Raw genomic sequence first — 13,571 nt, 5'->3', positions numbered from 1 at the left:
TGTATATATATATATATATACATATATATATATATATATATGGTATATATCTCCTGTATATACCAGGCTTTCTTTCCTTTTGCTTTTGGATGTCCTACTTTCAAGTGGTGGGAATAAAAAGGAATCCGGACTGAGGATATAAAGATCTCTAAATTTTGGTTTTCGCTATGCTGTCAACCTTCTGTATGATCTTTGTAGAGTCACTTTGCTTTTCTTTCCTCATATGCACAAAAATATTGGTGGAGTAGAACATATATGAGGAATAGACGCACCTCAATGCCATTCAGACTAAGTTGTGAGTCACAACCTGAATCTCTGTGTTGAAAATCATTCTGAAGCCACAGACAGGCTGGGAGGTGGGTGTGATTGGTGATGCTCTCCTGGGCCATGTGAAGGGGTTGGTATCATATATGACAAGGATTTGACATCATAGAACAGGGAGTTTTGTGATCCCTTTAAGTTCTAGCAATGGCCTTGAGTTGGAAATAAAATAGCACTTAATTACCTCTTCTCTCCACTCCAGAAAGCTACAGAGATCTGTGAAAAATATCATTGCAAGTGACTAACAGGAAAAGAAATCTAATATTTCACATTAGTGTAGAGGCACCTTCTTACCACAATTGGCATCTCTTTTTTGTTGCTGTTGTACTCAGGAGTGACCCACAAAGTGCTCAGAGCAAGGAGGCTGAAGGAAAGTGATATGCCATAGGACTGGAGAGATGCTGTTTCTCAATTCAAAAAGATAAAAGCACATTGCAAAAATGTATTGGAAGCCTGCACAATCTCCCCATACCTGTGTTATTAGGAATAGTGCAAACTGGAGCCAGAGAGGTGAAGCAGCATCTCCTTGGACACACACTGCATGCCTCCTCTGTGCCATGCTGTGTGTTAGCCATTGAAAACAAACACTAAGAAAGACCCCATACCTTCCAGAGAAGTTGTTTTTGCAAAAGCCTGTCCAGTAGGGAATACTTCTTAGCCTCTCTTATATCCCTTGGGGCCACAGAGTGCTTTCCCATCCATGGAAGGAGTAGAAGGTCTGAGAATCACTTTTGGGGCCAACAACCTAAGGAATGTAGGATTTGTACCCACTTTTCCTTTCTGCATCTGCAATGTGAACACAGTTCTAAAACCTTGTATCACAAATGCCTGAGTCATATGTGTACTCTTACCTGCTGACCATTCAAATCTGCATCTAATTGCTAAATAAGCAAGAAATTCACTTTACTATATTACATACAGTGCAAAATATTTATTATATAATTATATATAAATTATTTTATTTATTATATGTTAATATGCTACACATAAATACTATGTATTCTTATACTTTAATATAGTATATACTTATATATAATATTTCAGTATTATATGTATTTATATATAATACATTATACATAAACATAATTGGTATGTTTTATTTATATATATACACATATAACCCATATTAAGCCTGAGGTTTTAGGGCTTATTTGTTACACTAGCTAGTGTTTTCTTTAGAAAATACACCCTCTGCTGTGTAGGGACAATAAAAAAATTAGAAAACAACCTCATTCATATTTGTGTCTTGATACGGTTGAGTTCTACCTGCTTGAGGAACGTAGAGTGGAGGACCAGGGAAGACTTCTTACTGAATTCTAAACAGCCGATAAGAATTAGCTGTGCAAAAGGGGACAGGTAGGGTGGGTTTTGGGGAGAAATCAGAAGAAATAGCAGGTGCAAAGGCCCAGAGAAAAAAGGGAGCTTGGCATCTTCCGTGAAAAACAAAGTGGTGAGTGCTTTCAGCTGAGGTTCCACCAGAGACTAAAGAATGAACAAGATGGACTGGTAAATAAGGGGCAGGTCATGACACAGTGGAAGTCCTGACTTCGACATGGATGCAATGGGGACCAAAGAGCAGCAATGCTGCAGCATTGCAGACAAGGTGAGGCAAGGCTAGAGGAGATCATGCCTTTCTGGATAATTTTTCTTTCCAACTGGCAGGTCCCAAGTAAGGAGTAAGTGAGTATTTGCTGGGTGATGGTTGACAAATGAGTGAAACATTTCGGAGCCTGCTATGCTATTCAGAGTAAGGATGAGGGGACTTAAAAGTAATGAGGGTGGAGATATGTTTATGTGGGAATATTCAAAAGCTTTAGTAAGCAAGGGATTGATTTGATGTGGGTGTGCAAGTATATCTTCCAGGTTATATTTTTTTGGTGAGTTCCTACTTGCTACATAATTGCTATGTTCCCTTGACTATTGCATTCATTTATTCCCTGTAAAACTCTCTGAGTTAAAGAACGTCAACATCAGACGAGGAAAAGAAGGCACGGGGGATGGATCATTTGCTCTAGGTCTCATATCAAATGCTCATTTGATCCAGAAGTTAAACTTAAAAAGTTTGATATTATATTTTGGGCTATCCTGGATAGGAGATTTTTATCTGCTATTATAAGACATATGGGAAAACACGAATTAAAATTTAGACTTATGAAATGTGTCTGTGGAATGACACTTGGAACTATCAACCAGGCAGGATACTGGTAACAAAATCAAAATCAATGAAGGCTGCACCTAAAGGACAAACCCTGAGAAAAGTGTCACAAAAAGACTGAGAGTTCTTTGAAGTTAATATAAAACCTCAAATAAAGGAAGCAACAATATAGGTGTAAAGCATCTGAGATAAAATTTTGTGGGGTGTCAAAGACAAAAGGGAACATCAGAGGATATTCATGAAGACAGTGGGAAGACTGAAGAGACTCAAGACATAGAATTTCCTTAGTTTAGTTATACCCAGCTAATGTTGCCATCAATTTCTTATTCGGGAGGGCACCGAGGAGAACAGCAGAGATAATGGGTGTCAGGCACCAGGTTGTTCTTTATGTACCCGCTTTGGCAACTGATGCTACTGTAAGTATTTATGATTTCATTCACTGGGTACATTTTGTCATTTCAAATTAACTTTGGAATAAAATATAGATTAAAGGAGTCCCATCACATATTGTCAGGGCATAGGAGAGATGCTTGAACCAAACAAATGAAATTTTTATTATGATTTTGTTTAGCCAACATCTCTTGCAGAATAGCTGGAACAGATCTAAGTCCTATTTAAGTTATATTAATATTGTATGGATCTCTTAGTCTAAAATAAGGACTATAATACCATTGAAAAGGTATAGTTTGGGGAGAAACTAGCAAGTTAATAAATAGTTTAATAAAGATCATACAGTCTTCATTGAATATACATAATAAATAGCAGTACACATATTTCCTAAACATACAAAGCGGTTTATTCAGGCTTCTCAGACATACAGGTACCACTCTTTTGTTCTGAGTTAATATCACAGATGTACTTTGACCTTTCTTGGCTAGTTTTGATTCTTAACTTCTCATAATAGTGGCAGTAAAGTAGGTTTCCAATTGGATAATGCGTTTAATTTAAGAAATTTATTAATATGCATTTCTTATTTAATCTTCACACCACTCAAATAAAAAATTACTTCTCTATCATTAATGCAGGAGCTTGATATTTAGAAAAAAAATATGGGTTTTGGGTATTGCCTATGCTATAAGTAATGGCTACCACTTATTGAACACTTACTGTTCTCAGCACTTTGAATTTCTTTTATTTGTCCCTTTAAACATATGCATTATAATTATGATTCCAATTTGCATGGGAAAACAAGGGCTTAAAGAGGTGAAGAAACCTGCCCAACAACAGGATCGGTGAGCACTGGGGACCCTCTTTGACCCTTCTCGGTCCCCAGTGCTCTTTCTCCTACTCCTCACATACAGCCTCTGTCCAGCCAGACCACGTGCTCTTAGCTAGCCGGTTTCCCAATGGTCCAACATGTTCTTATGTGTGTCATTCAAGGCAAGCCACCACTTTGTAGCTGCCCTTTCCCCCGGTGGCTTATCTTTGGAGCCACTGGGAGGTGAAGGACACTGTGCTATTGCCAATTCATTACTTCTTAGAGAACTGATTTCTTATTTGGGGACTCAGGAGGGTGAACATTGCCTAAGAATACTGCAGGGTTTATTTGAGGTGAACTGCAAAGAAGGTAATTTTGTCCCTTCTTCCCTCCCACTTCAAGGACTGCCTTTTTCTTCTCCTTTTTTTTGGTATTCTTGATTTTTTTTTTTTTTTAGCTTTTTTGCCATGTACTTCTCTTGAGTCTCTGCTGTGTGCCTGGATTTGTGCCCTAGACTGGGTAAACAGAGGTCACATTTTTTATTTGTGGTTCAGGCCTATAATCAAGTAAGCCCAGTGTGCCCTGATAGTTGTAAGAAAAAGTGTCTTCCAGGAAGAGAGAGGAGCACGAGGACAGGAGTAATGAGCCAGTCCTGGCACAGAGGGCTGGATGATTAGAGGTAAATCTCCAGAATCAGAGAAAGTGAAGCTAGTTCTGAAAGACAAAAGATTATTCAGTGTTGAAAGTGAATAAGGTTTGAGGCAACAGTGAATCCGGAAGAAGACCCTGGTCTGCCTTGACAGGGCACATGGTGGAATTCTGTGAGTGGTTATTATGGCTGGGGCATGGGTTGGGGGAGAGAGAGACATGGGAGGTGGCGCTGAAGCCGCAGCAGCTTAGGGGAACTTGTACCTGGTGCTAGAGAGTTTGGGGTTCCTCCTGTTCTGACTGAGAGAAGCTAATGTGGGTTTTCAACTGGGGCAGCTGTGCAGCCAAGCAGGGTAGTAGCACTATGAGATTTTCATCCACAGGTGGCTTTTAGGAAATTACGATCCAATAGAGCACATCCAGGAGACACATTTGAAGGTGGAGCTGAAGCAAGAGAAAACCAGAGCCTGAATTAGTGTAAATCCAGTGGGAAGGGGAAAAGGATAGGATTTGGGAGCTATTGATAAAAGAGTTATGAGAGCACAGATGACAATGTTGACCATAGAGCTTTAAGATTTATGACAAGAAAAACACCACGGACCATGATGCCATTAGCCAAGAGATGGATTCCAGGTTCACTAGTTTTAAGAAGAAAGGAAAGTAAATGTTGAGTTTGCCTTCAAACAACATGTATTTGAAGTCCTAATGGGACACGCAGGTAGAAATAGTGAATTGTGGTGGAAAGGGTGTCAAAAATGTAGGTTTGGTGTGTTCAAGGGAACAATCTGGGCTTGAAACAGATTAAAAGTCATCAGCACATGAATGGTAATTAAGCTGTCTTTTAATAAGCATAGGCTTTACTCTGAGTGAGAGGAGGGCTAGGCAGAGGAGAGGATGGGCACTCACAGCCGAGAAGAGCATTTGAGGGTGAGGAAATAAAGAAGAGACCAAGAGAGAGTTTCCTGGAGGACATCAGTGAAAGATTTCCCTACAGGCAAGGGAGTCAACAGTTTGGGGAGTTAAATGTCAGCTGAGCAGCAGGGAACAAGATAAGGAGTGAAAAGGGTCACTTGGCTGTGCCAGCTGGTAGGTCACTAGAGACCCTGGAAGAACAGTTTCTGAGGAGTGACAAGGCCCCAAGCCAGAGGACAGTGGGTTAGAGAGTAAACAAGGACGCTACGAGGTGGGGGCAGGGAGGGTCAGTGATGCTGAAGGTTGCAGGGCTCCTTGGTGACAGAGCTGGGACTGTTCCTCAGTGCCCTGACTTTCACTTCTTCATCTTTAAATTTATTTATGTACATATGCCCCCCCCCACTATGTTCTAAATGACTTGGCATTAAATACCTCAGATATTTTATCATACAAAGTGAGTTCTGAGTGATTGTCAAGAACTGGGAAGGTCTGAGATTTTTATTTTCCTTGCAAGCTAACAAGTTGGCCTGCCACATGCGCTGGGAGGCCGGCAGAAGACAGGAGACTTCTGAGTAGAGACAGACAGCTAGCTGTCTACTGGCAATGGTCACAGTAACCAACTAACAGCATTTCCTCAAGCCCTTGCCCAGAGCCTTAGTTTCCACAGGTGACACGGAGAGGGTTGTGCGATGCCCGTGCAGACGGTAGGTGGTTATAGGAAGGGAACCCAGAGGTTAGGGAAACTGAGTTTTTTTATAATGGGTGGGGACATACTAACCTTGTCCCAGAGAGAGAAATCAACCATATCATACCAGACATTAACCAGATCTTCTGCTATGAAGAGAAATGCTACCTCTAGCTTCCAAGGCTATTAGCTATACAAACAGTCTTGAAAAACCAGTCCAGGACAAAAGGAGGTCATAGCTCTGCATATGTAATGTGTAGAAATGCAAGACACTCGTGAGAAATTGTCTGCTAATAATGATATGGTATACAAGTACAATTTGCCTACCCAATATTCATTTTCTTCCATTTAGTACCAAACTGAATACATGTCACATAATAGTATACCTAATTAAAAATAATGTGATAGCTGGAGCTCTCGATGTCTTCTTGTAACCTTGATGACTACAGCTACATAGGAAAAAAGGTAAAGTGGAATGACAGAATCCTGGGTCCCTGATGGTTTTGTGGAGCTATTATAGCAGCTATGAGCTGTTTATCGTGAGTTGTGTGTGTGGATAAACCTTTATGTGTTGAGTCATTATAGCTAGGTTCTATTATTAGCAACAATACACTAATAGTTAATATTAGTAACTGAATATGATTACCAACAAAATGGGGGGTGGGAGCACTAGATAATAGTCCTTAGATAATATAAAGACTTAGAAGATATTTAGAAGATTAAATTATGATCATGAATGTGCTACTAACATACTGTGTTAACCTGTGCATATCAATTAACTTTTCTCAGCTTAATATTATAAACTTCTTAGCTCTAATATTTTTTGAGCCTAAGTTTTAAAAAAAATTCCTTTTGTCTTTATATTTTAAAACAAATTAATTTTAATTAATTGAGATTTGCATCTCATTTACCCTTGAACGGTGATCCATCTGAACAATAATTGGGGGCAAAAATCCAGATAATAGCCAAATTTGCTGCTTTCCTTCCCCCAACCTCTGATTATGTGTACTTTGGCAGGGAATGTGACTTTCTAATAGATTTCCAGATATCTTTAAGCTTGGTAGGGAGAGATTTAGTGAAACATCTCATAAAAATGCAAACATCTTGTCTGTCACAACTTCTATGTTCCTAATGCTTAGCGCAGAGCCTGGCATATAGTAAACTTCCCTCAAACAAACTTGAAAGAATGAATAGACACCTCATTTTAGAAACTAGCAAATTCAGGACAAGAAAAGGGTGGGGCAGGACCCCCTTGATCATATCTGATAAACTGCTGCTTCCACCTCCATGAGGGACGTGACCCAGCATATTTAGTAGTCTAAAAATGAAAAGGTCAAAAAAGAAAAAAAATATTTAAATGATTCTTCTTTTTTTATTTTATAAAGAATAGTAGGTCATTTGTTCATTGAAAATATAGCTGTCAGTTTAAATTATGCCCTCATTTGTACAAATTGATATTGGAAAATTAGGTTTTACTGAATGACTATGTATTTTTTTTTTCTGTGTGGGCTAAAAAATTCCAATTGCTCTCACCTTTTCTTATGAATTCTATTTTCTAGGCTCTTAATCACTCTTTTTTGTTCTCCCCTGAGATTGAATAAAAAAATACTAACCACAACAAATACCACCTGTGATTTTTATATGAACATTAGCCCTGTCCTCACTTTTAAACACATCATGCCATTAGTGACACTAGCATCAGATTAAGTCTTTTATGATATAATAGAATAAGTTTTACCTTGCTAATATGTGGAAATGCCTCTAAGTTTATTTTAGACTCTGTGTGCAGGACACAGGCTATATAGATATTACCAAATATCTACATAATTAATATCAAGGAAACTAAACAGCAAGTTGGTGTAAGGGAATTTTACATTTTCATTCTAATTAGTTCATTTTTCCACTAAGGAATCAATCTGTCTGTTCATCTAAATAACAAGTATTATTTCCATATCCTGTAGCAGGTTCCAACGTAAATGCTCATGTAAAAATCAAAGAAAGTCCAGAGGAGCTTATAGGCTCAAAGGTTAAGAATTCCATGAGGAATTCTTATGGAATTCTTATAGAATTTCATTCTATAAGGAAGCATGATGAACACAAAGATGTAAGGATAGAGTGATACTGGGCTTCAAAAATGTCCCCTCGCGTATTTGGATTTAGAGGTCTTGAAGGACAAGCAGTTGGCTAGGCAAAAAGGGGTGGCTGGACAAGTAGCTTCATGATGAAATACTAACATGTATGTCATATGCTGGTGGCTACAATGAGAGGACTTTGGAAGACCATTTCATCTGTATATCCTTGATACAGGGCCACTGCTGAAGTGAAGGACCTTCCCTGTGTTGGGGGCTGCGCTTAGATGCTGGAGACAGAGCAGGGAATGAACTGAGCACGGCGTGAGGCTTCATGCCTGGATGAGGAACCAAATGAATGCATTGGTTAAAATGAGAGTGGCCTAGTTTTCTAAGGAGCATCTCAGCCGGTTTCCACTGTTCTAGATTAATTATTAACATTTTTCCTTTCATTCCCCAAAGTGTTCCAGTGTTATGGTCTGGGTCTGGAATGTCCCCTGAAAAGCTTGTGTGGCAGCAATGTCCAGAAGTGAAAAAGATTGGATGATTAGAGTCAGAATCTCATTAGTAGATTACTTCATTTGAAGGATTAGTAATTTGAGTGGACCACTGGAAGGCAACTGTAGGCAGGGGGGGTACGGTCAGAGAAAGTGGGTCACTGGGAACATTCCTTTGGGGACTATATCTTGTCCCTGGATCGCCTCTCTCTCATCTGCTGTGAGCTGATCAGGTTTCCTCTGCCATACCCTTCGGCCATGATATTCTGCATCACCTTGGACCCAGAGCAAAGGAGTCAGCCAACCATGGACTGCACCTCTGAAACCATGAGCCAAAATGAATTTTTCCTCTTCTGAGTTGTTCTGGTCAGTTCTTTTGGTCACAGAGATGCAAAGCTGATTAACGCACAATTTAAATGATAAAACTGTATGGTCATCCTTGTCATGGGGCAATTTTGGTAACTAATACCATAAAGAGGTATAGGGTATAATGGGAGTGCTGGAAGAACACCAAGAAGGAAATTCTAAACTAGTTGATAGACTGATACACTGATATTACGTATGACTTATTTCTGGAAATTTCCAAGTAGTAAAGTTGAAGTAAATTGCACACCAGATAAAAAAAATACTTAAACTAATTTTGTTAATAGCCTGGTCCAAGCAAACCCTGATAACTCAGTTGTACTGGTGTGGAAATTATGCTGTCAAATGGGGAATCAAGTCATGTCCATGAGAAGGCAGTTTTACTCAAATTCAGTTAAGAGAGATGCACAGTCAATAGTGGATGCTTTGGAGGAGGAACAATAGTAATCAATTCACAAGATGAACAGGTCTGGAGGATTGACTATTCTGCTGCAAGAATGTTTGGGCTGTCATCAAAGTAAATCCTTAAGTCACTCAAATGAAAACCTGTTTCAGAATTTCTTTGAGGACCTGGAGATATCCGAGCAAAATGCTTATGCATACTTAGAAAGGCACAGATGAACATTCAATGACTCAAGGTATTTTTTCCCCATTAAACAATTTTAAATACATTGTAGAAAGAGACATGAACATGTGAACTTCAAAAGGCAAAACGTGGTTCAAAGTTGAAATGAAAATCATATTGTGTGATGATGACACTTCTATTTTTGAGGTGAGGGGGACATTTCTTGAGCTGAGAATCATCTAGACAGAAGACCCCAGCAAGCTAATGAAGGCAAGAGGACTGAAAAGACGACTGTTCTCATTTATTCCTTTATTATTTCTGTCCAGGGAAGGAGAGAAACAAGCCAGGAGATCAGTGGCTGAGGAAGGCTAAGTGATTGCTTGAAATTTATACTACACACACTTGATGATACCTCAGTTAAATCTCAGTTAATTAAACATCAACAATTGTGTTATTTCTCCTATTCATTTTTCAAGGTACCTCTTGGATCTGAAAAAAATGGGTATTGTTTGATATGTGGAGTTGGTAAAGGACAGAAGATTCTACTGATTCTTTCTAGCATAGCCTGTAGGAGAGGAATTTTTATAGAAATGTCTTCTTCATTGCCAAAAGTAGCCATACATATTGCACAGACTATCTTGCAGTAGGGCAAATAAAAAATAGAAAAGAGAAAAGATGGAACTAAACAGAGAAGATTAACATGTTCTCTGTAAAAGAACAACAAGAAAAATTATCCTGGGCCCTGTATGTGTTAGAATTCTTGGTTACAAGCAACAATTGCTTTTAGTTAACTTAAGCAAATGATGGAGAAGCCAAAGCCCTGGGTTTTAGGAAGCCCAAGAACCAGGAAACTCCTAGAATCAAGGAAGTAAATGGGACTGTGTCTGCAGGGAGCTGCCATTAGCATAAAGATCCAAACTACAGGAGGGGTCCCCAAAAGGCCCACTTTGGATATGAGTCATCCTTTGATGCGCGCAGCAAAGTCTTGTGATAGGCAATGAAGAATGTAGTTCCCCACAGCAAAAGTGATTTAAGAAACATGTGATGGCACCAAAAGATGTCTTAGGGCAACTTCTTTCTCACCATGATAGTTCTAATGCTCTTTTCTTCTACATTACTTTCTTAGGTAAGTCAAAATAAAGTACCACAAATCAGGTGGTACTTGAAGTACTACAAATAAAAAAAAGAAAAAAAGAAAGAAAGAAAATAAATTCATTCTTTCATAGCTCTAGAGACCAGAAGTCTGAAACTACAGTGTCAGCATGGCCATGATCCTTCTAAAGGCTCCAGTGAAAAGGACCCCCGAGCCTCTTCCATATTTTGGTGCCTCCTGGGGATTCTTGGAGCTCCTTGCTTGGTGGTCACATCAGTCTAATCTCTGCTTCCATTGTCACATGGTCTTTTCTGTGTGTGTGTGTTTGTGCACTCTCTCCTCTTCTGATAATGACTCCTGTCACTGGGTTTGCATCCTGTCTTCATCATCTATGATCTCATTCCTTACATTGGCAAAGACCCTATTTCCACATACATTCATCGCTTGAGGGTCCGGCTAGGCACGAACTTGGGGAGGGGACAATTTAAACTCATAAACTCTGTCTCCCTTTGGAATCATTTGCTTCCTTTTACCAGAAACTAACTCTACTGTATACTCTCGATGCCAATCAAATGAGGTTTTGCATAGGCTGTGGGTCTTTAAGGGTAGGGACCCTGGGTGTTCATCTTCATTATCCAGAATCTTATAAAGTGCCTTGTGCATTGCAGGCACAAAATCAGTTTATGGAATGAATGAATACGTAGATGAATTATTAAATGAAGAGAAGAAATAGGGGGAAAAAAGACAACTACAAAGTGCTTGGGGAATGACATTTGGCATGTGGCCCTACGTGAGATTATAGAACCCCATAGGCTTGTCACATACCAAACAACACAATTGCAGAAACAGCAAATAAAAGCATGTTTCCTGTCCCCGTGAGGGTTTATAATGAGCTGAATATTGAGAAAATTAACTTTGTTTCGACTTTGATTCTTCCAAGTTCTCAGATAAAATAGACAATTTACAACTTGCATGTATTTTCCCTCGACTTCTCATCTAATTTGCCTTCTCATAGCGTGATTACATCATGTAATCCTGTTTATCTCCTCCTTGCCTTGGCCAACTTCCTTTACTTTCACACCCATTGCAGAGGACATTTGCTTTCCCTTCAAGGATTTTATTTTTATACTCTGCTTGTCTGCACTTAATTTACATCTTCTCCTCCAGCTTCAAAGGTTTGCCGAGGCTATGACTTCACCTCCTTAACAGTGGCCACTTTCTTCTTTGAAGTTGCGTATTCATTGGAAGAGAGATGCTGTGTCTTTTGGCTCCTTCTCCTCATCCAGGCTGTCGGGAGATGAGGGAAAACCACAGTTGCTCTAATGATTTTATGGGATAAACCTGATACTTTTCTGCATAGAAGGAGCCAGTTCACTTCCTTGCTATGACTTGGAGAAAAATGATCCAAATTTCAGGTGAAATGTTAAGGAGCTTTGCTTCTTAGACACTGCTCTGTCATGGAAGGTTTGGGGGCAGAAGCGGACAAGGGTCCAGCCCCACAAATCTCCCAGCGGAGGCAGGCAGCAGGCTGTCTTCCATTGCTGACCCCTGATTCCCACAACATAACCTTCCTCCTTTGCTGTGCCCACCCTGATTGCACTTGGAGTTTACGATGCAAGATTTGTTTTTCATCCTGTTCCATGTCCTTGGAGAGAGCTCACTTTGATGATGGTGCCAGAAACTAATTGTGAGGGGAACCAATTGTATGAGAGGATGGCGTCCATGGAGGCCAGAGGGCCTCCACATCCTGCAGAGTAGGGAGGTGCCGCAAGGGGATGTGTTTCCAGGGAAGGTTCCAGACTTCCTTTCCTGCGGACCTCTCAGAATAGGCTGCTCAACTCCCCCACTGGAATTACAGAGTCTTGTGTTTGGAAGGCCCTATGGAGGCAGTTCATGCTCTTTAGTAATGTAAATTCCTCGGGTTAGAAGATCCATGCTGTGGCACAATGTGGTGCTAAAGAAAAGAAGCAGCTTGGAGTTAGATGGCCCAGAGTCAGAATCTTGGCTCTGCCTCTGGTTGTGTTACCTTATTAACAGTGTTATTAACAATAATAGCCAACATTTATTGAACATATACAATAAATCACAGGACCAAGTGCTTTACCTTCAACAGCTTATTTTTAATCTCAATACATTCCATGGGTAAAGATCATTATTGCTGTTATGTTACACAAAGTAGAACACAAACACACAACAAGGAATCACGGAATTAGTAAGAGTCAAAATCAGGTCTTAGGACAAGGTAAGGTCCTTGGGGACTTTTGCAAGTTTATTTGTTAAACAGCTACAAGCTATTTTCATATACCATACCTTGCTAAGCCTTGTTTTCTCCTCTGGAAAATAGGGAAATAATCCTATTTATAGATTGACAGGATTCAATAAATCTGTGGCCAGATTGTGAAAGTGAGTAGCCAACCCCCTAGAATATACATTTTCAGTATAATCGTCAATGCTTTTTTCTCCTTTCTTCTGCAAAATTACAAACCCTAAATCTCACCTTGGTGGACAAAGAACATTGCTGTTCCATGTGTCCACAGGAGAATGTTTGTTGATTGGTCCCAGCTATTCCATGGGGTGAGTGACTTGGATGTTCCCAGTCAGTCCCTTGAGGGCCGAGGCATGAAGAGGACTCAGCAGTGCAACCAGGGATTTCCTCTGTCCTCTGGGCACATCCCACTTAGCACTAGGCCCCATGCATGTTGGCCAGAGGAGACTCCTGTTACACAATATATTAATGAAATGTGGTTCAAAAGGGCACCAATAAGTATTGCACAAGCTCCCACTCCTTCAGGATGAAGAAACTTGAGTAGACTTCTGGCTCCAATCAATGCCATAGCCCTTGGAGTTCCCAGTGGAGGAACCCAAGCCTAAGGTCCACTTTGGCCTTGCTTCCCTAAGGAGCTTTTATTGGCTTGCTCCATACAATTCTCACGATGGTCCTCCAATGTCCGTGCCCCCACTGGACACACAGGAAAATGACGCTCAGCCAGGATCAGTAGCTTACTCAACACCATGCACGAAGGATTGAAGCCAGATCTGTCTTATGTCAAAGCTCTTTACATAGC

The 13,571-nt window shown here is 40.0% G+C and overlaps 1 long non-coding RNA gene across 1 annotated transcript in view; it reads left to right on the top strand.

The window, feature by feature from the left end:
• Positions 1-4,206: 4,206 nt before the first annotated feature.
• LOC125616552 overlaps positions 4,207-13,571 on the top strand; it is an 89,447-nt gene continuing 80,082 nt past the window's right edge. The window contains exon 1 of the long non-coding RNA XR_007347208.1: positions 4,207-4,495. This is a non-coding gene — a long non-coding RNA (uncharacterized LOC125616552). The remainder of the gene's footprint in view (positions 4,496-13,571) is intronic.

Source organism: Marmota marmota, unplaced genomic scaffold (assembly GCF_001458135.2).
Source record: "Marmota marmota marmota unplaced genomic scaffold, marMar, whole genome shotgun sequence".
In the NCBI taxonomy this organism is placed as follows: Eukaryota; Metazoa; Chordata; class Mammalia; order Rodentia; family Sciuridae; genus Marmota; species Marmota marmota.
Note: the sequence above shows the minus strand (reverse complement) of the source record. Positions and strands in the feature narration are given on the sequence as shown.